This window comes from Prionailurus bengalensis, chromosome E2 (genome assembly GCF_016509475.1).
Source record: "Prionailurus bengalensis isolate Pbe53 chromosome E2, Fcat_Pben_1.1_paternal_pri, whole genome shotgun sequence".
In the NCBI taxonomy this organism is placed as follows: Eukaryota; Metazoa; Chordata; class Mammalia; order Carnivora; family Felidae; genus Prionailurus; species Prionailurus bengalensis.
In genome coordinates, this window is record NC_057352.1 from 46,894,171 (window position 1) to 46,920,888 (window position 26,718).

Consider the following 26,718-nt stretch of genomic DNA (forward strand, 5'->3'; position numbering starts at 1 on the left):
GCCTCAAAGCCACCTTCCAGATGGGCCTTCCTTGACTGCAGGAGCATAAAGCAGAGACCGGTCACCAGTTCACAGCCAAGTGTAGATGTCTCACGTCTCTAGGTTTGCAGTGTTCTGGACTATTTGTGCTTTGTGCCACATGTGACTTGTGGCTGCCATATTGGATCCTGCAGATAGTAGATATTTCCTTCCCTGATGAAAGTTCTCATGGACAGTGTAGCTCTAGACAGCAGCAAAGCTGGAAGTCGGAGCAGAGGCTCAGGGCAATACTCTTCCCACTGTGCCTGCCTTCCTTGCTGTGGGTTGACTGGCTCATCCAGGGGATAAGTAGCGCTTTGGCCCCAGGACAGGGCTTTTCATACCTAGAAAGGAATGTGGTTCATTGCTTAATTCTCAGTATAGAAGTGGAGAAACCCATGAGACTGAGGTGAGAAAAGGGGCAGCAGTTATTTGTGACCTCAGAGTGCAAGCCTTGGTCTTCTCTGAGACTTGGCAGTGGTTTGCATGGCTTTGCTAACACTCACGGTCTTCTGTGCTTCTCTTTTCTGAGTCAGTCCCCAAAGCAGTGAGAAACCCCAGAGAGTGGAAAGGGCAGCTTTGACCCAGTCACTGGGGGCAGGGGTCTTTATTTGAACGGGTTCTAGCCTGTCACCAGTACAGGAACCTTGTGAGGCACTGCTGAGATGAGGATGCGGTCTGGCCATCAGCCATGCAAACTTGTGTCCACCCTGGACGTTTTTATGGTCATAGCTGGAATTTTGTAGTATACCTTAGCTGGAATTGGGGTTGGTAGGTCTGGAATTATTAACAGAGCAACAACAAAGGCTATATTGGCAGTAAAAGTCAGAACAAAATAAAATGGGGCCATGATTCTTGAAAAAGGGTGGGATAGGGAAGTACAAAGAGGCTGCTGGGCAGGTGCTAACGACTTTGGAACTGAAGAGGTAAAGATAAGGCATCCATAGAGGAAAGACCATGTTTGACCTTTCTTGCTTTGAAAATAACGTTGGCTGGCTCGTGAAGATGTGACTGATTTGAGTCCAGAGGTGGAGCTCTTTAGTCCTGCAAAGATGGACATGTCCTTAGCATGGCCAGGCACCACTCTAGGCTCTGGGGAATCTGCCAGCAGGAGGAGAACACGGATTCTGGACTTCTCCGTCTAGTTGCGGGGTGGGGGGGGGGGTTGTGGTGGTCAGACACCAAATAAACAAATATAGAATGTCAGGTGTGCAAGGTTCTATACAAATAAATAGAGCAATGCAGGGTGGGGTGAGTTGGTGGAGTTGTTTTATATAAGATGCCCCGGAAAAAGTCTCTCTGGGGAGGCGACATTGGAGCTGAGCAGAGGACAGCGAATGTGAGCAGTCCTGGCAGAGGTCCAGCAAGTGCAAAGCCCCTGGGCTGAGGGTGGGCAGAGGGCTGGCGAGGAGGCAGAGGGCTGGGAGGTGTGGTTCAAGCAGCCCAGTCCCCTGGGGGCCTTGGCAGTGTGTGGGGGGATTTGAATTTTCCTTCCCTCAAGATGGGAAGTCATTGGCAAGGTGTGAGCAGCGGAGGTAACAGTATGACTTACACTAATCAGGTTGTTGTGGAAATTTGCATGTCCACCATAGTCCAGATGTAGGGTGTCTCCCTCTCCATCACCCCCAAGTAGAGTTGTCCCTCTAGGCAGGGAGGAGAGGGGTGACTATAGTTATCAGGGGGTGCCACTGACCCCTGAACTGCTTGCTTAGAGGCTTCTGCCTACCACATAGCACTGTGGAGTCCTCTGTTTTAGCCCAGGGGTCAGCAGCTTTTTTTCCAAAAACAAAATCCTTTCCTGGTGACTCATTGCCTAAGTGTGAAGCACAGGAAAGACTTGTCCTTTTGACTTGAGGATGCGTTGTCTCTACTACAATGTAAACACCACACGCAGGAATGAGAAACTGTCTCTGGTCAGGGTATGTGTTAGGATGACCAAGGCAGAACACCCGAGTCTTTCGTCTCCTCCTGTCCTGCACCTTCTTCTGATGGGCGTTCACATTCCACAGGACTTGTTGTATAAGATTGTGATGTGTATCTCTAGGACAGGAATTTCATTTCATTGCCTACCACTGTAACCCAAAAAGAGCTCAGCGCCCTAACACCTTTGATCCTCGGTGTCCCCAGTGCTGCATGTCCAGAGGTCATTATCCCATTCTGGAAGGGCCGGTGACCCGGCTCTGACTTGCGTGTCTAGCCAGCCTTTGACAGACAGGCCTGATCTAATTCTGCAACCATTTTATTCTCCACGGACATGTGCCCAGATCTCAGGTGGATCTGAAGACTTTCTTCCAACACATCAGAGCAGGGAGATTTGCACTATGGTGTACTGTTTTCTCTGGGCTTTATTTTAATCAGGAATGTGGACTGGTGTGTGTGTGTGTGTGTGTGTGTGTGTGTGTGTGTGTGTGCGCGTGCGCGCGTGTGTGTGTGTTTCCCGTAGATGGTGTACAAACACAGGGCTTTTAGTCCCTTTTGTAAGACAGGTTTTACATAGCTAATTGGGAAATAGTTTTTTTCTTTAATCGTTTTAGGGCCACTCCAACCCCCTCAGGGTCTCTCTCCCCTCCAGATCGTCAGGCTCATGTTGAAAGACCTCTGGGGGTGGGGAAGGATGTTGGTATATATCACGGATATTCGGAAAGAATTTTTCAGCCACACCTGGCTGCCGTGTGTGAGGACAAATTTAATTTATTTTAAAAATCTGGCCACAGGCAGCCTTTTCTGTTTGTTTCCTTTGGTTGGGGTAGGGGATGGATTGGATTGCATTTGCTTTCTTCCAGATTTGACCAGCCGGCACAAGAGAGACTATCTCTAAAGGATATGAAAGGTTTAATCATTTTAATTTTGTTTTTATTAAAGTTTATCATAACTTTTTTTTTCCCCAACGTTCCCTGCTAGGACAGAAGGGAGAGAAGAGGAGGTGACATAAATAGACACAAACTCTCAAGCATTTGGTTAATAAAACTCTCTAATGGGTGGCATCACGTGGGGAGGAAGTGGTTGGAAGTCAGGGGACAACGGGCTGACCAGGGCGTGCTGTGACAACTCTGACATGTGGCTGGCATCTCATGAGCTCCCCTCCACCTCCAGTGCTCCCTTACCACGGGCAGCTCATGGCTTTCATGAAACAGAAAGAGAGCACGCGGCCACTGTTATCTCACCCCACTTGGTTCCCAAGTGGACTGGATCCCCAAGCCAGAAATCTAAATTTACAGAGAACGATAGAATTTTCTTCTGTTAGACTCTTCGAACCCCTTATCAAAGCAGTGAAATATTTGAACCCAGATAATCTGAAGACTCACTTTAGGCCAAAACCTCTGAGGTTGTGCCACATGCGCTTTATGAAACATCCCTCGTCTTTAGTGTTTGAACAGGAACACTGTCCCATAAATGAGTAGGTAGGACCCCAGTTTAACAGGACTTTTGGCCCATTTTCCCTTTGGGGCAGTAAAGTTAGCTTGTTTCAAAGTGAATTTATTTGTCTGGCATCCCCTGGATGTGGGCTGGAGGCACCCCAGAGTCAGCGCAGTCTACCCTGTCCTCCATGGCTACGAAACTCTGCAGAGGCATGAGTGCTGGGTATCCTGGTGCCAAGACCTGTCAAGCCGGGGCACCCCCTGAGAATGGTGAAATTGCATTCACCGTTCTGTTCTCACGAAGGCCGGAAACTTGACTTGCACACTTCAGCCATTTCTTTAAGCAGCGGGATTAAAGCATTGTCATCTCGTTAAACCTGACTTAAGCAGGTAGTTCCCTGAGCCCTAATACATCCCAGGCTTGAAGTTTTGGCTACGTGAGGGTTTATAGTACTTTGTCTGCTGTTTTTATGGGGCAAGTGGGTTGGTCATCAGTACAGAAGCAGCTTTTCTAGGGGCAGCTGTGATTCTGGTTCTTTGAACCAAGCAGAAATTGCATCAAGGCTTTGACCCAGCTGGTTGTGTGAGTGAATGTCCTGGTCCCTAGCAGGCCGTGTAGTCGGTCATGTATTACATCAAGGCTCCTTTGGGGCCTGGGGACCCCCTGGGCTCCTGGGCTATGGTTGGTAGTGCTGGGGCTTCCAGCAGGAGCTGTGTTGGGTGAGGGCTGAGTTCAGACCCAGCCAGGTTTCTCCTAAAGAGACTGGGAGCCCAGACCACGTTCCAAGCTTGCAGGCATCTGCCCCGCCCTGCTGGCTGAGTTCCAGGTGGGAGAATGTGCCAAGCCGACAAGCAGCCTGTAACTTTGGAATTCTTTTATGGAAGTTACTTGAGCCAGTGAGGGGCAGCTTTCTTGGTCACTCTCAGTTGCAGGAACAGTAGAAATGAACAAACGCCCACATCATTCTGAGTGAGCTTCTTGAGTAGGGCTCATTATCCACAGGTTAGGCAACCCTTGGTGCCAGTCCCCTCTGCCGGACTGCTGTCTCACGTTGCTCACACAATCTGGATTGTGTCGGAGGGCTTGGTCCTGTATTTTTTCAAGTTATGTAGACGATGAAGATAGTAGAAGGTGGGGAAACAGACAAAAATATTTTATCGCACAGCGTTAAGCTGCGACTTACGGAGAGACACGCCAAGAGTGGATTAAACGAATGAGTTTTCATTTTCCTTGACATAACTGACTTGAGAGGAGGGCAGTTGAATGCAGGAGGGAAGGCACCCACTGCACCTTCCTTCCCTCTCTCCACGCAGCCATCCTCACCGGCTCCACGTGGCTGCTCGTTCTTCAAAGAGCTTGCCACAAAACCAAACCCACTTGCCTCCTCTTGCATCTCATTGGCTGGAACTTGGTCACATGACCCTCCCAGTACTGTAGAGACTGGGTGATGCCGTTCTTAACAGGGCTATTGCTGCTCCAAATTATGAGTGTTCGGTTAACCCAGGAAGAGCAGTTATTATGAAGGCAATTAGGAGTCTCTGCCACACGTCTTTTAAAAGATAAGGGGATGAAGTAAACTGTTATGATTATGTGGTGGAAATCTGGGTAGCCATTAGGAATAATGTTCTTGATTAATATTTAAGGATATGGATGAAGCTCACTAGGGAAGCAAGACACAAAATTGTATGTAATTGTCCTCATTCCCTTTAAAATGTATATAAATATACTAAGATGTTACCACTGGTTGTGGGTGATTTTTATTTCCTTCATACTTTTTTGTATTTTCAAGATTATCAACAATAGGCACTTACTGCCTTTATGATCGGGGGAAAATGGCAAACTTTAAGTGTAAGGAGTGGAGAACTTGGTAATTACTACCTCATATCTGAAATATGCTTGATGGAAAAAATAAAATGAGTAATAAAAGGGAAAATCTATAAACATGTAATGATAATGGAATGATGATAAGTAACCATAGTACTATGGATTCATCAAGAACAGATCCCATCATACTAATAAGATAAAATGAAATAACGTACATGAGTTCTCATTGAAAAAGGAAGTTGTATTGTACAAATGCAAACTTATATTCTGGGGACTGTAAATGTACTTCAGAAACATTCACCGCTCTCCCTCAGCATTCTTTCAATGTTACTCAGTGGTAACTATTTCCTCCATTCTTGCATTGGAAACACTGGGGCATGTGGAGCTTTGCAGCTGTTTGTTAAGCACCTGTTAGTTGTAAATGCTCATTTCTGTGAGAGATTATGAAAGAGTAGAAGAAATGATCCCTGCCTGTGATCTTTTTTGGGGATATGAGACACACACCCACATACAAGATTAACAGGATTCAAGATGACCTTCTGTAATTACGAGGTAGTAGGGCAGGGCAATAAATATCCTGGACAGTCCAAGGTGTGAGGAATTCTTGAGCTGAATAACTGGGGAAGCTCCAAGGAGTAGACCTACCTGTTCGTGGAAGGATGGATGGTAGGAGCAGGCTGAAGAAGAGGACCCAGGGGTGTTGGAGTTCAGGAGTTTGGTTGAGGAGTTCAAGGGGCAGTGAGCAGGTCATTGTAGCTAGCGAAAGGATGTTGGGCCAAGATCAACAGTTGCAGTCCCATTTTCTTCCATCTTTTGTATCTAGCTTTCTCTGCTTTCCCGTCTACCATGCCAGTCTACTTTTTTAAAAGACGGATAGAATTACAAGTGTGAATATCATAGATTTATTAAAAACAAAAACACAGAAAATCCTGTGTTCCTAGGACCTAATCAAATTTAGAGCCTCAAGAGAAATTTTTGCATGTGTTAAACCTTCACATGTGCTGAATCTTGACTAAAACAAAGACTAATAGGAATAATACATTGATTTCTGAGCTGTTTGTGTTGAGGGGAACTCCAAATGTTGGTGAGAGCTCTGTTTTTATTTAATATTTTCATTAGTAGCTTGAAAACAACAAATAGTAAATGAAATTTCCATGCAATCTAAAATATTTATGTAGTAATGTGTATAATTGGAAATACTTAACAATAGAAAAATTATATAATTGCACTAGAGGTGTTAGGAATCTTAGTGTATTTCATTTTAAATTTGTACTTTCAAAAAAAATTTTATTGTGATAGAATTTTAGGCTTACAGTAAAGACTAAAAAGAATTCTTACATACCTTTATCCAGATTTCCAAATTTTAACTTTTACTACATTTGCTTTATCAAACTCTCTGTTTCACACCCTTTCACTCCCTACTTGTGTAACAGGTAGATGCAGATACGCACATTGTTGTTGTTCTGTACCATTTCAGAGTAGATTTCAGACATGGTGCTCTTTGGTCTCTCAATATGTTAGTGTATATTTTCTAAGAACAGGAACACCATCTTAAGTAAGCATGCAGAGATTACCCAAATCAGAAAATAGCATTGATACCAAACTTTTTGATAATCTACAGATCTTGCTCAAATTTTCCCAGTAACGCCCTTTCCATGAAAGAAGATCCCAGATCACTAGCAGTATTCATCTGCCCTTTCTAACATCCTTGAATCTGGAATAGTTCCTCAGTCTTTTGTTTTTCTTTTACAACCTCAAAATATTTGATGAGTACAGATCCATTATTTTGTAGGTGTCCTTCAATGTAGGTTCGTCTGGTGTTTCCTTATCATTAGAATCTGTTTTTGTGTTATGGTAGAAATTCCAGAAAAATGACATGTTCTTCCTAGAGCCATTCTATCAGGAGGGACATGCTACTGATTTGTCTCTTCATTGATTACTTACTTTTAGTGATATTTGATAGTTGATGGTAAACCTCATGTAAGGTAAAAGATGAGGGAGGATCTGGGCTGGTGGAAGGGTTGAGATACTTGCTGCTGTGGATGTGGTTCCATGTGGAAGAAATAGGGAGAAAGCAGCTAAGGTGTCTAATGTGGGTACCGAGGTGGGTCCTGATGCTCTAAATGGGAGACAGCAAGTTGAGAAGCCAGTGTGGGTAAGAAAGGAGCAAGAAGAGGATGTTACCATTAAAACCACAAATTCTTCCCTCATCTCCCACTCTTCTAAGTGAATATAACGCTTAACTAGTACCACAGAGTCTTACACATAATTATAATTAAGTGCTGTTTATCTCTTATTGTTCAGAAAGGTTTGACAACCTTGTTTGGCTGTTTAATACTTTCTTACTGTTCATCTCTGAAATCTTAAACCTCTGTGGAGCAGCGACCGTGTGTTATCCTACTTCTTTCACCGGTACCTGATCCTGGATCTCTCCTGTCGATTAGTAGCTCAGCCAGTGAGCTACTTGGGTGCCATCTTGCTGGAGTCCTATGGATGCTGCAGTGGGCTCTGAGCCTTCTGTCCCATACACTTACTCTGCTCTGTTCTTGTTGCTATTGTTGTCTTTTTCCTGCCACCACAGTCATCCGACCCTTTTGATGATTAGTGAGCACTAGCCCAGAAAAACCACCATGAACAAGTCGGTGCATGGACCTGGGTTATGGTTGGGAGAGCTGCTGCCTTGAGAAGAAAGTGCCTGGTCATGTACAGTGTCACTTCTCTTTGGTTTCTTTTTCTTTTTTAATGTTCACTTCTTTGTTTTGAGAGAGAGAGCGTGAGCGCGAGCAGGGGAGGGTCAGAGAGAGGCAGAATCCCAGGCAGGCTCCGTGCCCAGTATAGAGCCTGACGCAGGGCTCCGTCCCATCAACCGTGAGATCATGACCTGAGCTGAAACCAAGAGTCAGAGGCTCAACCAACGGAGGTACCAGGCGCCCCCCCCCCCTTCTCTTTTGTTTCTGCAAAAGATCCTACTCTTTCTGGATCTGTTACTTTTTACCTTGGCCACAAAGTTGACAGGAAGTGACCACATGAGCAAAAACAGATATGCCACCCAAATAAATGCGGATTCCAGGTTTAAACAGGTGTCAGCAATAAATAGAAGAAGAGTCCAACTGCTTATTGACTTCAGAGGGCACTAGCTCGTGGGGTCCTGGTATAGCTCCTGACAGCCTTCAGGCTTGGGCGTGTTTTGTCTTCCAAAAGGTGTTTCCTGTGTCCTTCTGTCCCCTGCATGGAAAAGGTGTGGGCACACACAATGTACAAATAACACTTTGTCTTCCTACTCTGAATTACACCAAGTACACCTCTTTATTTGATAAGGTGCGCATTTCTAGGGTTCTTTTATCTGGGTGATGCCATTCTAGACTTTGCCCTTACTCTGCTTAAAATTGCTGGTTTTTCTGCATTTAGTGTAAGTACCCAGGGTAATCACATAATATGCTACTCTGCCATCATTTTCTTTGCAGAGTAGAATTACTCCTCTCAGCAAGGTCACAGATGATAGGCTTCAGATATGTTCCAGGCTGGTGCTGAGAAGGCCAACTGGATGGTCTCATGCTGGGTTAGTGAGACTCAACCCTGGATCCTCCAGGTCATTTCTGTTCAGCCCATTGCTGGGAAAAATTCATGTCAGTGAAGTGCATTTTTAATTAGTGTATGTGCAGTGCTCCTCCAAAATTGAGAAATCAATAAATGCTTATGACGTTTAAAAATGCCATGTTGTATGGAGGGGGGGGTGGGTTGGGAAATCGCACAACCCTGAGGATAAGATAATCCCCTCTGCAAGGATAATGACCTGTCATGTTTTTGGAGAACTTCCTTCCAGAAAGACTGTAATTTAGGGAATGTGGATATTTACTGCTTCTTCTGTCATTCCCAGGTCATTTTTTGGCATCAGGTAGAGCTGTGACTGTAGGTTAATGTGTCTGTGCCTGTGTCAGTGATGGGTAGGGCTGCCCCGTTGGGTTCCATGAGAAAACGTCACTTCTGTGACTTTGAATGTGTTCAAAGAGGTGAAATTGCTTTGAACATCCTCTAGAGTAAAATGGAAAGGCCCATGAATGTCTTCATACATTGTTCTGTGACCCAGTGTCCGTCCCATTTCCTTCTGCGGCTCCTGAAACTCTGAGGATAACCTTCTCTGGTTCTTTTCCTTCCTTTCTCATGCCAGTGAACATTGGAAACTCTCAGATCAGTCCTGTTTGCAAGAGCTTTTATTTATTTGTTTTAATTTTTTTTTCTTTTAGAGAGAGAGCACACAAGCAGGGGTGAGGGGTGGTCGGGGGCGGGGGGCAGGGAGAGAAGAGACAGAGAGAATCTTAAGTAGGCTCCATACTCAGTGTAAAGCCCAATGTGGGGCTCAATCCCATGACCCTGGGATCATGACCTGAGCCGAAATCAAGAGTTGGATGCTCAACCAACTGAGCCACCCAGGCACCCTGAGCTTTTAAAAAGTTACATGGGAATTTAGGGGCACCTGGGTGGCTCGGTTGGTTAAGCATCCAACTTCAGCTCAAGTCTTGATCTCATGGTTTGTGGGTTTGAGCCCCGTGTTGGGCTCTGTGCTGACAGCTCAGAGCCTGGAGCCTGCCTCAGATTCTGTGTCTCCCTGTCTCTGCTCCTCGCCTGCTTGTGCACGTTCTCTCTCTCTCTCTCTCTCTCTCTCTCTCTCTCTCTCCCTCTCCCTCTCCCTCTCCCTCCCTCCCTCCCTCCGTCCCTCCCTCCGTCCCTCCCTCAATAAATAATGTTTATAAATAAATAAACATTAATAAAAAAGTTACATGAGAAATTAGATCCCAGCCTTTCTGAACTGGCTGACCTTGGTCAAGTTACATAACCTCGAGATTCATGACCTTTTCAGGTAACCTGATGAATGAAATGATCCTTCACCCGAGAAAAAAATGCATGACAGATTTTGCATGTTTACTTCAGGATCCCAACTGCACACCTCTAAAGTATTAGATCTTACATCTGTGGAAGGAGATGGCCGTGCACATCTTGGAGGTCTGTCTCATTAATTCTCCTGTGGCAGTTAAGTGAGAGAATGTATGTTAGCATGACACCTGGCACATTCTTTCTGAACCTTGGTCTCTCTCCTTCCATTTCTTTCCCTCTTCGGTTCTCTCTCTTCCAGGCACTGTGCCTTGACCTACAGTACATTTGCCAAGGGAGAAAACTTAGTCTTAGTTCACTTTTGGATCATTTGTTAGGACAGAGCCCTGCCAGATTTTCATTTTATCTGTCCACAATGATTTCTTTGTTCCTTTTTTTTTCCCCTCTCGCCACTTTGGGTTTCTCATGGCCGGAAGCATCGCATTATCTTTCTGGTCTGAAGTTTCAGTACACCCATTTCCTTCCTGTGGGAGGGGTCTCATGTTGGTTGTGCTTGGGGAAGCCCTGGGTCTGCTTCTCCCACTCATGGCCGCCCTGGGGTTTTGCAGAATCTTCAAGGTGGCATTTCCTCTATCCTTGAGGGCAAGGGAAGCCGCACTCCAGCTTTCAGGCTTCAAACAAGCATGTCCTTGGCCCACAGCCACACAGTTCCACAGAGGGCCTTTCCGGCACATATCAGGGCCTTCATCAGTGGTGGATTTGGGAAGAGCCAGCCCTGATGGTGGAAGACTTTTTTGTGGGTTGGAGGTAACCCTGATCACAGTGGTGACCTGCCTCCTTGGCCAGTCAGAGGCAGTGAGAGGCCCCTTCCATCTCAGCATCGAAAAGCCTGCCTCTCTCGCTGTTCCTTGTACCCCATCCTATAGACTCTGGGTCTTGGCTCCTGCCCTCGGCACATTGGGTGGGGGCAAGGCCTGAGGTCATTTTTAACACTCATTAGAGAGCCATCAATGCAGCAGTGCTCACAAAGGTTTGTCACAGCCCAGGTGGCTGACATGACCCGGAATGGAGCCACCTTCAAGGGGAAGGCTTATCTGAAGCACCCATGGCCTAACTCAGGACCTAGGGTGCTTGTTTGTGAGGTGAGCACCCACCTGGATTACAGCGATAGGACCTCAGTGCGATTCTGCCACAAATGCCTTCTTCCCCTTGGCCTCTTCGCCTTTTGGCCTGCCTGGTCCATGGCCCGGTCCTCGGTCTTGTCATTCGATTCCAGCCCTGCTTGGATACAGGTAGTCACCTGAGAATACCTGGTGGTAGGAGGTCTTCAAGTCATGGGTTCATTTTGAGAATGTAAAAACTTTTAGGTTCTTATGCTAATGTTCCATTTGCTATTTAATATAGTTGATTAAGGTCGTTCAGCTGGCTTTCACTGGCCTGAGGGTAAGAAAGAATGCAGAATCCACTTTTTAAAATAATCTGATAGGCAGACAAATGTTGGCCTCACCTGATGCCTGCTTAGACTCTCCCAGCTGGGAATACACCGACCCCCCCCCCCTCGCCCCCCACCATCATCATTCACATCCGCCATGATTCTGGAGACTGTCATTCTTCAGGGAACATCATCACGGCCCACAAACTGAACACCACTTCCACTGGGTCCCCGTAGGCTCCATCTTCAAACTCTAGCTGGATGTTTCCAAATAGCTTGTTGCCGTGTGGATGATTGATGGCTTTCATTCTTGGTACGGATGCTGACTTAGACCACAGGTGTTGGAACTGGGGTTTGTTAGCCCTAATGTGCACCGTCAGTGTGACTTAGGAGCAATTGTTGGCCAAGAAGAGAGGGTCAAGGGAACACGGGCCACCTGAGAGGTAAATGCCTTGCTACCCACATGATTCGGCACTTCAAAGTTCGGAAGCTTTCAAAGTTTTAAGTAGTGCCTTTTGATACGTGACAACCCATTTCCAAGATCTAATGTTTAAACTATTGGAGTGGCACAGGAATACTTTGCATCTTCCTAAGACAGGGGGTAAGCACACCTTCACAACTGCTTACAAGTACACTGCATACAAATACAATAGGAATTTGAGTTGCTACTAAATAATGATGTGGTTGTGTCTGTACATATGCCTGTATATTTTCTAGTGTGTATTTAATGCAGCTTCCTCTGTGCCAGGCATCTTCAGAGCCGTGTAGACGTGGTGGTGAGCATGGGGTGGCAGACTGAGGGCCTCGCTGGTGCAAGGGGCCTGGGGCAGGAGGAAGGCCGGTGTAGCTGGCATGTCCTGGGGAAGAGGAGGCAGGTAGCACAGTTCACTAGACCTACCTCTGTCAGCAGGCCCAGGGTTGGGGGTTTGGATGCTCTGAGAGGAGGAGTGGCCTGACATGGTTGGATTCACCTGTGGGAAGCACAGTTTACACCTTGTCCGCGTAGAGGTTTCTCTCTCAGGAAGTGAAGACACAGAAACTGAGTCAGAAAATAGTTCCCTCTATTCCTGTGTGAAATCTTTAAATCATAAAGGACTTTCACATTCCTGTGTCTTTTGCATCTTGGTGATTTGACTTTTTCGGAGAGAATTTTCTTCCAGTCCTGGACTCTGGTTTGCAGCAAACATCTGGAGCTGCCGTAGTCCTGGATTGTCCTCCTGCTCTCCTGGGACTGAAATTCCTGAGGGTGTAAGGGATTCACTGGTGTAGTGAAACGTATGTGTGAGTGGGGAAAGTTCTCTCTTTTTACAGATTTTGAGGACTGGTCTGAGATCCAGGGAATGACCTGTTCTTGCATCGGGGGCCTCAGGGATGCCCATGTGGCAGTGCTTGAGCTCACCCAGAATAGGGTGTCCGCCCTCATCCTGGGGATTCGGTTTACTCTGTGCCGTTACTTATGTGAGAGTTTCCATGAAATGCTTAGCGGAAAGATCTAGAGCCCCTTTATCTTGGCTGATGTTATTCTTTATAGAGAGACTTAAATATACAGAAGGGGGGCGTGCTGTACGACACCTGCAACAAGACAGCCCTGTGGCTGCAGGGCATCTTAGGTACCAGGGTGCTTCCAGAAGAGCAGTGTAGACATACAGAGCGAAGAGTGTCCCACGTCTGCCAGCTGGACAGCTGGTGGGTTGGCAGAAGGGAAGGTACGAGAGAAAGGCAGAAGCGGACTAGTTGCCATAGGCCAGGGAGAACAACAAGGTGAAGAAAAGTGGAGAAAGTAGTGTTTGTAACTTGGGGGAACTCTGAGAGCCCGTAAAGCCAATTTCATGCAAAAAATAAAATTCATGATCTTTAGACATTAGACAAGGGGTGAACTTTTGAGAGGCGGTAGGGGAACAGCCAGGCTTGGGTAAAGATCTGGAGAGAAAGGGTGGTTGAGGGTTTAGCCAAATCCTTGCCCTGCATTTTGAAAGAAAATTCTCTCTGAAAAAGTGAAAGGGAGGGAGGAACACGGGGTAGCAGCTCCAAAGGTGATCCAGGAGTTTGTAAATTATGAAGGAGGCAGAGAGACAGATATTTGTTAAATGATGAAACGAAAAGTGTACTTTGCAAGTTTTTTTTTTTTTAAATAGCTGATAAACATGTGGATCAGCAGCTTCCCATGGGAAAATGGAGACATTCAAAATGATTCCTGATGGAACAGGAAAGGGGTGTCTGTGCACCATCCTGCACCCGCTCCTTCAGGGGCGACCCACTAGAACGGGCTCCATGTTTCCCTCCCTGCTCTAAACAGAAAGGAGTTTTCCTGGATGGCGGATCTGAATGTATTGAAAACAGTGGGCAACGAGAGCAGTGTTCTGTATTTGAGCTTGACCCCCTGGGAGGGAGGATCTGGTCCAGAGAGAAGGCAGTGCAGGGCTGTAGCTGCCGGGAAGTGTTGCCTCCCAGCCACGCGTGGGGTCACAGACATCCATCACCCCAAGAGGCCCCCAGGTAGGAACTCTCCACCCCTTCAGAGACACCCAAGTCATGGCCTTTAAAACAAGCTCTTCTTGGAGGTGAGTCAGTTGAGTGTCTCATTTTTTATTTCAGCTCAGGTCATGATCCCAGGGTTGTGGGATCAAGTCCCACATTGGGCTCTGTGCAGAGCATAGAACCTGCATGAGGAGTCTGTCTGTCTGTCTGTCTGTCTCTCTCTCTCTCTCTCCTTCCCTCCTTCCCTCCCTCCCTCCCTCTGACCCCCTCCCTGCTTGCACTCTCTCCCTAAAAAAAAGAAGAAAAAAAAAAACAAGCCCCTCTTCTCCCTGTTTTTGTTTATCACCTATTTCTGGAAACCGGCCTTGGGATCTCATGGCCCGGCAACACAGCTGCTTTGGAGAACGTTGTTGGAGTAGGCTCCTCCCTAAACAGACTCTCCTGGCTTCGGGAATATGAACTGGGATCGGCCAGACACGTGTATCCTTACGTTCATAACCAGAAGTGGCTACAACCAAACTGTTACATTTTGTCTAACTGGTGCCCTGCTGGGCAACTCTGTAGACCAAGGAATGCTGTTGGCAAAACTCGTTGCCGCTCAGAACTCTGCCTAAAGTTGAGCTTGAGCCTTTGTTTTTTTCTTTTGTAACTTGGAGGAATTTAAAGCTGTATTCTAAGTTCCCGGATGTCTTTTTTCTCCTTCTATGTCTATGTCAGGCAGAAATAAGTAAGGTCTTGTGTATGAACCAACAGATTTCCAGAGATTTTGACCATAGGGAAGCTGGGGAGAAAGCTGAGGGGCAATGACAAGTAGGATTTTGTGCCTTGCCTCCCTTTGGCCTCACTGAGACGATCATGGTTGTTGCAGAAACCCACACCCACGGACAGCCCTTTGACCCATTTCCACCCACATAGAAGGGAATCCAGAGAACTTTCCTGCCTTCTGGACGTGAGGAGAACAGCTGAGTTGGTAAGAGGGGAAAAGAAAGAGAATTGGCTTAACCATTTATTTATCTGAGCTGGTTATTTCTAGAAAGAGTAAGTCAACATCATCCTTTCGGCAGAAATGCCCTTCTGTGGATTGCTGAAAAAAAGGAAAACAGCTGAAAGATGGAAGTTCTGTTCCCTTTTTGGAAACATGCAGTTGTGTTGCCTCGTTGGAGAAGCCCAGTCAATGCGGGGAGGGCTTGCAGACACAGGCGGAAGCCAGCAGGGAGAGGATGCGGAGGTGGCCCGGGGAAGCCCCTGCAGTGGCCAGCCTGGCCCGCCTGCCAGCTTGGTGGACACAGGAGCCGAGTGTGAGAAGCAGGCAGAAGCTGAGGCCGAGCCGGGCACGGCTTTCTAGATTAGCTCTCTGCAGCTTCCCTGTTTGGATTGGCCCGAAGCTGGCACAGGAGGCCCAGCCAGCTTTCCGAGGGGAAGCCGGTCTGCCAGCCGGGCAGGGACGGTGCCTCCCAGCGCCTCTGCCCTCCTACCTTGCCCAGGTTGCGGCAGCTCGTGCATAAATGGGGCAGCGCGTCCACGTCTCTCCTTCCCTCTGCACAAATTGGAAATGACTAACCTTGCCATATTTAGTGCAGCGCTAACGGCCACTCGCCTCTGAGGGGTAATCATGCAGGCATAAATTCGGAAAGTTGCTAAGCTATGAGCAGTCTTATGAGCATTAAAAGTGTCCTCTTTGCCAGAAAGGTCATTCATAACTTGGCTACCCTGCTGATGTACAGTCAGTGATATTGATTGATTAATGTATGAAAGCACTGGATCCATTTGCTTCTATGAAAGAGAATAAAGTGCAGTCGACTCCCTCTTTATTTTCACCTCATCCTTTTGTTTGAAGGACATTTTCCCCCTTCTTTTTGTTTTGCCGGCTAGGTTTAAGGGGGTTACAAAAAGCCAGTTTCTGCCAAGTAATGTGTTCACAAAGAGAACATTGATTCACATCAGTGTCGCTTGAATTACCCTTAAAGGTTTGCCAAGGAGCTGCTCTTATATTAACCTTCTGTTCGTGGAGGAAGAAATAAATAAATAAGTCATAAAGTCAAACTCGTTGCTTTGGATTTCATTCGGGGCCTGATCTCACATAATTCCTCCCGTGGCTGACTGTGGTGAAGGACATTGCCCAGAAGGTCCCCGGTTAGGTTTTGGGGTGTGAGGTGCAGGACGCCAAGGGAGGCGAGCCCACCCCCACCCCCCGCCGCCCCCCGCCGCCTGAGCCCTCCTGGGGACCAGATCATGGAACCGACTGAATTTACTTCCAGCACAGAGATTAGTTCTGACTGGCTGCCTCGCATTCAGGCTGAGAAGCTGCGGTCCCTTTTCTTGCTCTCTTAGGCAGTTCACACAATCAGGTGGTGGAAAAGGCAAGGGAAACCTTTCTTTGTCTGGGAGATGAAGGATTCTGGTGGGGAAGGCAACTTTGTTTTTCAGCTCCGATGGAACGAATTCGTTATACAGTCTTCTGAGTCCTCCTTAAGTCTCCCAGTTCTCTACAAACTTAGCAAGGCCATAGCCTGAGGATGGGGAAGAAGGACTCCTTTGCATTTTCAAAGCTCAAATGAAGTTTGTTGAGGTGTTGCTGTTTTAATTTTTCTGTGAGCAGATAGTCTGAAGACTTTCCTGTTGAAAACCCAAAATGGTGTTGGTGGTCTATGAAACCTAGAGAGTATTGATTGCCCTGTGATTTGGTAAGCCTTGAGTATTCTCTGAGTTGGAGCATTTTGCAGACTAATGGCGTTCTGTTACTAAGGTTTTCTCTTCAGTGATTTTCTTTTCCGGAAGATAGTTCAGTGCTAGGCACATACGAGGTCACTGGTCAGTGTTAGCTGACTGGCCATCTTGGATTCTTCAGCATTTGACACATGGCCACTTTCAGAGTCCGAAGCACTTGGAAACAGTGTCCCCAGCGTGCTGGGAAGCTAGGGCAATGTGGACTTATGGCGCCCAAAGCTGCGCTTAGCTCCTGGGGGGCACAGCCTGAGGCATAGCCTGCACATACCAGTGGGGGGTCTCCAGGTTGGCTGTCCCAGGTGTGGAATGCCCTTGGGAGCCTTGGAATGAAAACTGGTCGCCCTGCCTGTCTGTTCCTATAAGCCGGACCCCATGCACCTGGCAAAAGCTATTTGACCTGGGTGTGAAGGTGGCCCAAGCTGTTCATTCAGCAGCGTCCAGCAGAAGGCCAACACACAGCACAGTTCCTGGAACAACCAGTTTCATATCAGTTCACAGCTCTTGAACAGGGAGGGTGTTGATGGCTGAGAGTCCCAGAGGAATCTGTGCTTTGGAAGCATTGCTGTCTGTCTTCCTGGGAGTCTGGGCTGTCAGAGCCTCGTGTACCTCCTGTCTGCCCATGGCCCAGGGGGTATAAAAGCAGCAGGTGAAGAAGTAGGTTGGTTTTTCCCCCTCCCATGGAAGCTGGCAGGTGTCTAAGCTCCTATGAATTCTTCTTAGTTAAAAGGGGCTCTCGGTAAACTGGTTGCACCTGGCCGATGCTTTGATGGAGAAGCAGTTTTAATTGGGAGACACAGGAAGCCCCCTATGCCACACCCCTGGCTTTTGCACAGCACTTTGAATAATATCTTGTGTTTGGCTGCGAGCAGTATGAATAATATCTTGTGTTTGGCTGCGAGCAGTACCGGGTTACTGGTGGCTTATGGTCTGACCACAGCGCCGTTGCTCCCGGCAGCCTCACTGGCTTCTTCTTAGTTCTCGGACATGGCCGGGGAGCCACAGACAGGTAGAGCGTCCAGCTTTGCAGTTATATGTGTACCACATCACCAGTTGCCCTCCCTCCACACCAGCTGGAGCTCATTGCCCAGCTAACCCCGAGACACAGGTGACATGTTGGCCCATATGGGGAGCCAAACAGCTTTATGTGATTGTTTAATTAAAACCTTGGTTTTCTAATTGCAGTCTCAACACAGGTGCCTTTTGTTAATGAAAGACAACCTCCGCGCTTGGTGCTCTTGCTCAAGGCATTTCTTTCCCCTTTTTCCCAACTTGAAAAGTGCCATTTTTGTTCCCACCATCGGGCAAGGGGCGCGTCTTGCCGTTGGGGGAGACGTCCCACTATTCCTTTTCCTTTTGTCAGCCCGTGTCCGTGTCTTATCTCGGCTGTGGTCGCCTCTCTGATTTCATATTGCAGGGAGTCAAATTTGTAAGCCCCTTCACCTGCTGGAGTAATCAGAAAGCCCGAAGAAAACCACCATGTTTCTCCGACGTAAGCATTATTTTCCAGATTCCTGGCGCAAGAGGTGAAATGGATATAATGTTCACTTTGAAAGGGGGAAACCTCCCCTGATTTCCACATGAACCCCGGCACCTTCATCTCCTCCGTCTCCCTCTGCTGAGGCGATAGGAGTCAGCTCAAAGGAGATGCTGAGAGTGAATCCATTTTCTCTTCCTCTGTCTCCACAGAATAAATTAGAATTTGCCCGATTTAATAAAACGGCTTCGTCTCTCTGCCATCTTCCCCATCTCCTGAGTATTCCCTCCGTAGCGGCCTGCTCTCCTATAATGGATCTCTGTGCCGTATCTCCTCCTTACAGGCTGGTGGCTTCACAGGCGATGCTCTCGCTCGCTCCCACGCACACGCTGTTTCACACATGTGCGTGCGTGCGTGCCCCCTTTGGGGGATCCTGAGGACCGAAGGTGCAAAAATTTGTCACCAGATCTCATTTTCCCCATTGTCAGGCGTGATGGTTGTAATTGATGTAGAGGTTGGTGCGGCTTGCCGTCCGTCTGCCATCAACTCAGCCTCCCAGAGTTGACGCGACCACAAGGTGGAATATATTTTGGGGAGGAGGGGGAGAAGTAGATGGTGGCACTCGCTCTGCCCCAGCCCTTTCTCTGTGTAATTGGAACATAGTTATCTCTGGGTATGGAGGAGCATTTTGCTGTCTCCCCATTGCTCCCGGTTGGACTGATGGGGGTTTGTTGTTTGAATTTGGAATGGTTTTTCCTTTTGAAACACCACCCCCCTCCTAAATTTGTGTTTTAATTTCTATTTCCTGGTTGATTTTTCTCCCTTTCCATTCTGACACTAATTATGCCAGCCGCGTTGGGAGCCCTCACTGCTGGGAGGTACCCAGATAAGGGTTAAGAAGGGTTTTAAAAACAGGCTGAACTCCTTCTTAATGAGGCTCAATCGGGCTCTCCTCCGGGTGGTTTTGTTTTGCTGATCTGTCAGTTTTTCAAGGATTTAATTGCACTTTTTTCGTGTTAGTCTTTGAAATTGGCCTATACAATCTTGCTATAAAATAACATTAAAAAAAAAGAAAAAAGTTAGTGGCTTTTGTCCCCTCCCCCCTTTATTGTCATTGGGGGATTTTATTTTTCACTTTCTCTTTCCAGGACCATCTTTTTCCAGTCACTCTTGGGAGCTGGCCATAGTGAGGAGCCCAGGGTGAGTGGCAGGAGGGGCCTCGGAGAGCCTGGATCTCCCCGTTTCTGAAGCCCTTCCGTCTCTCTGGGGCTTCAGTAACACAGCTCCTCGTCTTACGGCTCCTCTTCTGGGTCTGCCCTCGGCCAGGGGTGGGGAGGGACCTGTCCGTGAGGACAAGCTCCGATTTGTGCTTTAGGCCTGGAAGCAACCGATTCCATCAAGCGGTGCCAGACCCGCTAAGCAGCATCTTGGGTCCTCAACCATGGGAGGTGAGGAAAAGAAAGAGTTTACAAGACAGAAGGCAGAAGTTGCCAGGCAGGGGAGGGGGAGGGAAGCAAGGCCATATCCTTTATGCTATTATCTTTATGGCATAGAAAAACATGCTCGAAGCAATCAGCATGAAATTCTTAATTGCTTCGCTTACTCCTGCTCCCCTCATGGGACAGATTGTGCAAGTGCTGGAGCTGCCAGGACCCTCACGTTAGCACACTGTCCTTGCTGCACACACTATTTTTAACCAGTGCTTTGTTTTGCAAAGACGCACAAAGCTTTCTCTCTCTCTCTCTCTCTTTTTTCCTTCCCAAGGATGCTAATAAACAGCAGAGGCAATAAAGAGCTTCTCTAGCCACCCTGGCAGCAGCCACGCTTGGTGAGACTGTGAGCCTCTCTCTCTCCCCCTACCTCCCTGCCTTCTGCTTCCTCTCTTTGGATTTCATCATTCCTTCTTCCCCTTTCGGCAAAAGTTTTGGCTTAAAAAAATTTTTTTTTTTTAATTTCTGTCTCTGCATTTATCCTGTGAACAAACAAAGTTCCCTTTTCCCCTTCCCCTCTCTCCTGATTCTGATTTACATCCCTCTCCTCCTCTCTGTTCTGATGAGTATCTTCCTCTTGGAGATTTCCAGTCCCCTCTCATGAGGGTGTAAAATCCAAGAACCAGATCTCAGAGATTTCAAAATAAAATAAAAGTAAACTCTGCTTAAAAAACACTTTAGCAGGAAAGCCAGGCTAATTGTAAATCAATGGGTCTTAAAATGCAGCATCGATCTCCAGTTAGAAGTTTGAAGGGGAAAGCAGTAATTACTGCACCAGAAGGTAGTTTTTTCCTCTTAGTAAGTTCTGGGCAGAAAGAAGGCTCATTAGGGCCGCTCTTCGGAATCCGAGTAATTAGTTTAAAAAGTACTTTTGTGGTGTTATTCCCTTGGCTAGAAATTATTGGAGTCTTCACAGATTTATAGTTCAATTCTGATAAGATTTGATTTATTACCGTGTTTGGTGTGGACGAACCTTGATACGTAATCACCCAGGTGAAGACTCAGGGAGGCATGGACCGGAGCTTTGCGAAGGAAGAGTCTTTTTAGAGTAGACAGGGTTTGATTCTCTGATGATTTTTATTGCCCTGGATAGTATTGAGTGGGACCGACTTAGAACCCTAGCATGGCATGGATGTTAGAACATCCAAGGCCAACCTTGTTATCGCTCAGATGAGCAAAAGGAGACCTAGTAGAAGAGGCGACGTTCTTGTCCAAGTGCATGTCGACGTGATGGTTCAGTGGCAAGATTGGACGTCTCTCAGCCATCTTGTGTCACCCAAGGTGGGTCTGCTAGAGAATAGGTCCCATGAAGTCAGGAATGTGTCCTTCTTGTCCAGTTGGATTCCCAACGCCTAGAACCTAGTAGGTGTAACTTAATGGGTATGTTTAATGAGTTGGTGAATTCACAGATGAACAAATTAGATAACCCCTCTTTTCTGTCTTGGAGAGAGAGCTTGCAAGCTCTTGTCTTTGGGAGAGACTATCATGGGAGCTTTCTGTCTGGTTAGAGTATCAAGACGAGGACAACCGCCATTCCGCGCGCTCACCTTTGCACCAGAATCAGGCAACCCTTTCTTAACGGGACTTGATTTTTGCTTGAAGAGCTCATTCTCCCGCTTCACTTTTTATTGTAAAGCAAATACACAACCTAAAAGAGTACTTTTAGGTTCGCTGTCATCTTACCATGATACGACCCTCTCCGTACCGGCGTGCTATCTTCCGTGTGCCATGTAATATTAAGAGTGAATTAGATGTGTGTGAGGATGCTTTGTCAGCTTAGGCTGTGAGTTTTTACTTTCTTACTCGAAACTTTAAATTATCCACATTGCTTCTAAGAGAGGCTCTCCAAAGAGGGCGCTCTGCTTTTCATCTAGAGCAGTGCATCAGGCAAAACAGTGCTTTGTAAACTTTATTAGCAGAGCTCTCCTTTCTAAACAAATGAGATCTAATTTTCACCCAGTATCTGAATAATTTTCTGGAAAAGCTTTATAACTATAGTTAATTTAGGAGTTCAGAGTTGTCACATTTGTATATTTAAAAAGGAGAATAAAGCAGAGTTGATCAACATTTTGATCAAAATTAAGAGTTCTGGGGGTGCCTGGGTGGCTCATTTGGTTAAGCATCTGATTTAGGCTCACGTCAGGATCTCACAGCTTGTGGATTCGAGCCCGAGACGCCAGGCTCTGTGCTGACAGCTCAGAGCCTGGAGCCTGCTTCCGGTTCTGTGTCTCCCTCTCTCTCTGCCCCTCCCCTGCTTGCACGCTGTCTCTCTCTGTCTCTCTCTCTCAAAATAAAAAAACATTAAAAATTTTTTTAAAAATTAAGAGTTACGGAAGGTAGTTCAATAGGATCAGCTAAACTTCTGTTTTGTGTTCTGTTTCGGTTTGGTTCCATTATTATGCAGATCCTTGTTCCCGTGGAAGTAGTTCCAGATGGTACCTGTTTTTATAGTGTTGTGTCTCAGAAGTCTCAGAAGAAGTGTCTGTGTGTCAGTCTCAGAAGAATCTTCAACTAAGTAGGGATGGCAGAAAGTTTTACTCTGAGGTCTGCACAGAATCTAGTTCACTTGGCCGTAGAGTCCATGGCCTGTCCTCCAGTGTGTTACGTGGACTTAGGTTTTCATTATTACAACATTTGGTAATCACCCGAAATTTTATAAGCAACTTAAAAGAAAACTGGAATCAAACTTTGCAGGACCCCTGCAAGTGTTACGGGGTTCCTGAGGGAGTGGTTCAGACACCATTACCCTGTGAGAGCTGCACCTTACGAGCGCCCTGGGACTCCTGTTGTCGGAAGACCCTGTGGCTGCTCTTGCTGAAAAAATCACTGTGGTGCCGAGTGGCGGGCGGAGGGCCCCTCGTCTGGGTATCTCCCCGTCACCTGTGTTGGATGACCACTGCGTGGTATGCAGCCTTGCACATGACTTTACGGGTTGAGGAGGCCTTGGCTTCCCTCGTGAGGCCTCTTGCCCCTCTTCTGCTGCCAGGCCACATCCTGAGAGGGTGACCCCCGGCTGCGGCGGGCCTCTCTGGCCCCTGCCTTGGTCTGTTCGGGACTTGCCTCTGCCCTGTGACTGTGGAAGTACTGATGTGGTCCGCATGGAAAGACGTCACTTTTTATTTCTAAATGGGAGGAAATACTTCTGTTTATCACAGGAGCCCCGAGCTGTGCTTCCACATGCTGAGAGTTATGTCCCCGAGCCATGGCCTTGGTCACCCTCCTGTGCTCCGTCATCGCTCTGCCCAAAGCAGCTTGCATTCCCTCCCTGTCTGCTTTTCACCAGTTCTGTTGCTTCTCCCCTCTTTCCTTGAATTAAATGTTTGGGCTTGCAACGTTTATTAATAGCACCAGCACTGCTGAGTAGAGTAGTGATTTTCTTCCCTTTTTACATTTAATTTATTTTTGGCTTTTAGAAACAAATCTGAAATAATATTTGAAGCTTCTCCCTTTGGGGGCCACCTCCAGGTAATCCTTTTAAAGCATGTCTTGGGGTCAGGCATTCCCCACTTACCCTCCCAAAGCCACAGGGCCATCAGCTCACCCCCTTTGCTGTAGCGCTAATGCCCTGGTGTTTGCTGCTCGTCGGTCAAGTCCAGCTGTAAATCCTTGGTCCTCTGGATCCACCCACACACCCAGTCCCTCAGCCTTTTTTAAAACAACTTAACTAAAGACATGTTGCTGCCTAGAGAAATTTTTCCCAAACTGTGCCTTTATAGGGATGTAAGTGCTGTTGAAGAGATTTATTGTATGCATTTCAACAAACATTAGCCCCTGTTTGCACAGATTTACTGGGCACGTGATGGTCCCTAATGTGAAAAGTCCTTTTTGGTACTGGAGCTTGGGATTTCAGATGAGCAAGTGATGTTTTCATATAGGATCCGTCAGAGGCATTGAGTGAGGCGGATGCCATTAGGCATGGTCAGCAGATGTGAGGGTGCATCGAGGAGGTTGGCGGGGTCTCCAGAGGCAGAGGGCTGATGCCTGTGGCTTGTGTTTTCAGGCTTGTGCGGTTATTGTCCAGGGGCCAGTCTGGGGACTGAAAAGGTTCACCTGTTGCCTCCACTTCTCCTGTTTGCTTTAACAGCCCCCAGGCCCCTCCTGTCTTCCTTCTAGCTTCTGTATCCTGATAGGGTAGCATTTTTGTCACTGGCAGAACATGGAAAGGTGATTTTCAAATAGAAGGGTGGGTGTGATTTTTTTTTTTTTTGATGAGTCCCAAGTGGCAGAGAGACCACCTGGAGGTCAGTTGAGAACTGGGGACTCTAAGTAAAGGCACGCTTGACATGGCTCTGTCTCCTACCCCTGAACAACTAGGGAAGCGAATGGCAGCCTCTGGCCAGGAATTGATTGCATTAATTGATATGCCAATAAGAGAGCTTGTTATATCTGCCATTGGTTAGGAGGCCAGCTAACAAGTCCGCTGATCAATGGCACCAATAAAGATTTCATCCATTAATGAGCAACATGGTAATTAATGTTATCCATAAACCAATTAGCCTGGCTAGCTAATGCGCCAGCCTGCATGACGAGCGGCAGTGCCGAAAGTGGGCAGGCCACTACCCATCTGGCATGGAGTTGGGTCTTCAGGTGGCTTCATGGGGTAATGAGAGAGCCTGAGACCCTGGAAGGTTTATTCCACTGGAGAATGTGAAGAAAACTTGGAACATTCAGAGCCCCTGGCAGAGAGAGAAGAAGGCAAACAGAGTCCTTGCCGGGCCCCGGGCTGGAGCACAGCTGTGCCCTGCTTGTCCCCAACACCTGCTGGGAGGACAGAGCAGGACACACTTTTCTCTTCCAACTCCTGTCTGCCCAGCTTTCCCACGCAAGCCTCTCAGGGGCTGTTAGGGGCCCGTAATGGAATGACTGAGTTCCCGGGTCACTCTGGTCCCAGCTGGGCACGCTTTCCCTGGGGACACCCCCATCGATGGCTCACATGAACTGCCTTGTGCGCTCCTGGAGGGCGGGCCGTGGCCTCTTCTGGGAACCATGAATGAGTGGTAAAGTAATTAATATCCCTCCAGCCCCTGTCCCCATGTTTCATTTAGGAAGAAAAAATTTGTTGGAGGAAAGAAAGAAGGAGAAACAGATGATTTGAAGCTGTGCCTTTTTCCTCCCCACCCCCCCAACCCTGCTGGTTTTTTTTGAAATGACATCAGTGGGTTGTTTGCCAAGCATAACCTGGCAGCCTGGCGGCTCTGCCTGACTGCCTGAGATTTCTGGGGACCGTGCAGCTCGCCAGCTCCAGCCGTGGCAGCGTGCCAAGGTGACGTTCCGTGACTAAGCAGAAACGAGGGAGAGGGAGAGAGGGAGGAAAAAGGTATGTGTGGTTGGGGAGCTGGGGGAGAGAGTGGTCCCGGGTCTGGGTGTGGCATGGGGAGACATGGAGGCACGGCCTGGGGCATCGGATCAAGAGGGCGGGTGTCAGGGGAACTGCACTTGGCAGGCCAGGGAGTGGCCCTGTGGCCCTGGGTAGGGAGGGTCGGCGGTGGGGGGAGTTCCAGGGCAACAGCCACAGATCCAGCCTGAGAGACTGCTGACCGAAGGGGTCTGACTTAGGAGGGAACAAAATGAGCCAAAGTGAAGGTGACAGCCCCGAGGGCCTGGAACTATTGAGAAGGAGGCTTAGGGAAGCTTTTATCAGCACCAGGCCCGATACTCCTCAGCGGAGTTTCCTTTGCATTGTTAGGTATTGACCCTCAGAGACCCCTTGTGGATTCCCTAATTGAAAATTAATACTAGATCAATGCCATGGGCAATTTGCATATTGATCATAAACAACTTTGAAGGCACCGAGTGTGCGGCAGATCAATAGGGCTCCTGAATAGGGCTGCAGAGGGAGCACCTCCCAGTACAATGCACTCCGAGAAAGGTTAATGATTTGGGAAGTTCCTAACTGCTCGGCGCTGGGAATGGCCCCCACGCCGCACAGCATCCGCAAGAGCAATTAGTACGGCGGGCGGAGCCACCTCCCCCCACGGCCCCCACCCCTGCCCACCCCCCACCACTGCAGGGGAGGGCGCCTGCTGGTGTGTGGGAAGGGGCCGGCCATGAGTGTTTTTACAGTTGCCTTTTTTGGTGATGGATGAAGTCTTGGGGCAGTTTATTCTGGGAAGTGTACTGTAAAAGGGAGCAACGAAGTGAAGGCTCCGGTAATTGCTCTGGCCCCTTCCCCAAAACACAGTTCTCCTGATGATTGGAGTGGAATGACCTGGAGAAGGAGCGACAGCTCCTCAGGCTCCTGGTCACTGTGGAAACCTGAATTCATGGGCGCTTTAAGCTGTGCTGGGTTTGGCCCATTGTGCATCCTGTCCCATTCAGCTCCCGGTTTTCTGGATCTTGCTTCCTCACTCATCACCTGCACTCCCCTGCTCGGTGCCTTCTTGTCTCTCTCTGGCTTTTAGCCTTACCTCTCTGGGCAGTCCTGGCCGCTCCTGTGGATCCCCAGCAAGCCCAGAAGGGCCTCCTCCTCCTGGCCCCCTTCCTGGCCCCTCCTGGCTTCTTTGTGTTTTCTTCGGGGCCCCTCCCTCTCTCCCTTCTGGCTGAGATCCAGCTCCTCTTGTCTCCTGGCCAGAGAAACAGCACCCAGAGCAGCTGACCCATGGGTGCTCCGGATTTACCCGTTAATGTTTAACAACAGAACCCAGAACACTTGAGGGCTCACCCACTTACTCTGCCTTGGAGGCCCCAGGGTACTCTGAGACAGCTGGTTTGCGGCACGGGGCCAAGTGCTGCCTGAGGAGACCTGTGATGCCGGTCTACCTATACCTCGCTACCTGGCTGCACCCCGAGACAGCCCAGGGTGGCCTTGCGGCAGCTGAGAGCGTGTGCGCGTGCGCGTGCGTGCGTGCGTGTGAGACTAGGGGGAGACCCCTCTTCTCTTGTGGCCAATGGAGTGGACTTCTTTCCACAGTGGCCCATTTAAGAAAAGTAAAGCCTCCTCCCCCACCCTCCAGATCCATCTTGCACTAGGAAGAGCTGGCATCGAAATAGCAGCCCTGCTGAGCTTACGTAGCTTTATATGATTATTAAGTTTGCGGAGTGCGTTGAAGTTCATTTATGTGGAAAGGCAATAAAGTTTCCGAGAA

At 48.0% G+C, this 26,718-nt stretch overlaps 1 protein-coding gene across 3 annotated transcripts in view; it reads left to right on the forward strand.

The window, feature by feature from the left end:
- ZFHX3 (zinc finger homeobox 3) overlaps nucleotides 1-26,718 on the forward strand; it is a 238,902-nt gene that overhangs the window by 149,663 nt on the left and 62,521 nt on the right. The gene's annotated exons all lie outside the window — the stretch shown is intronic.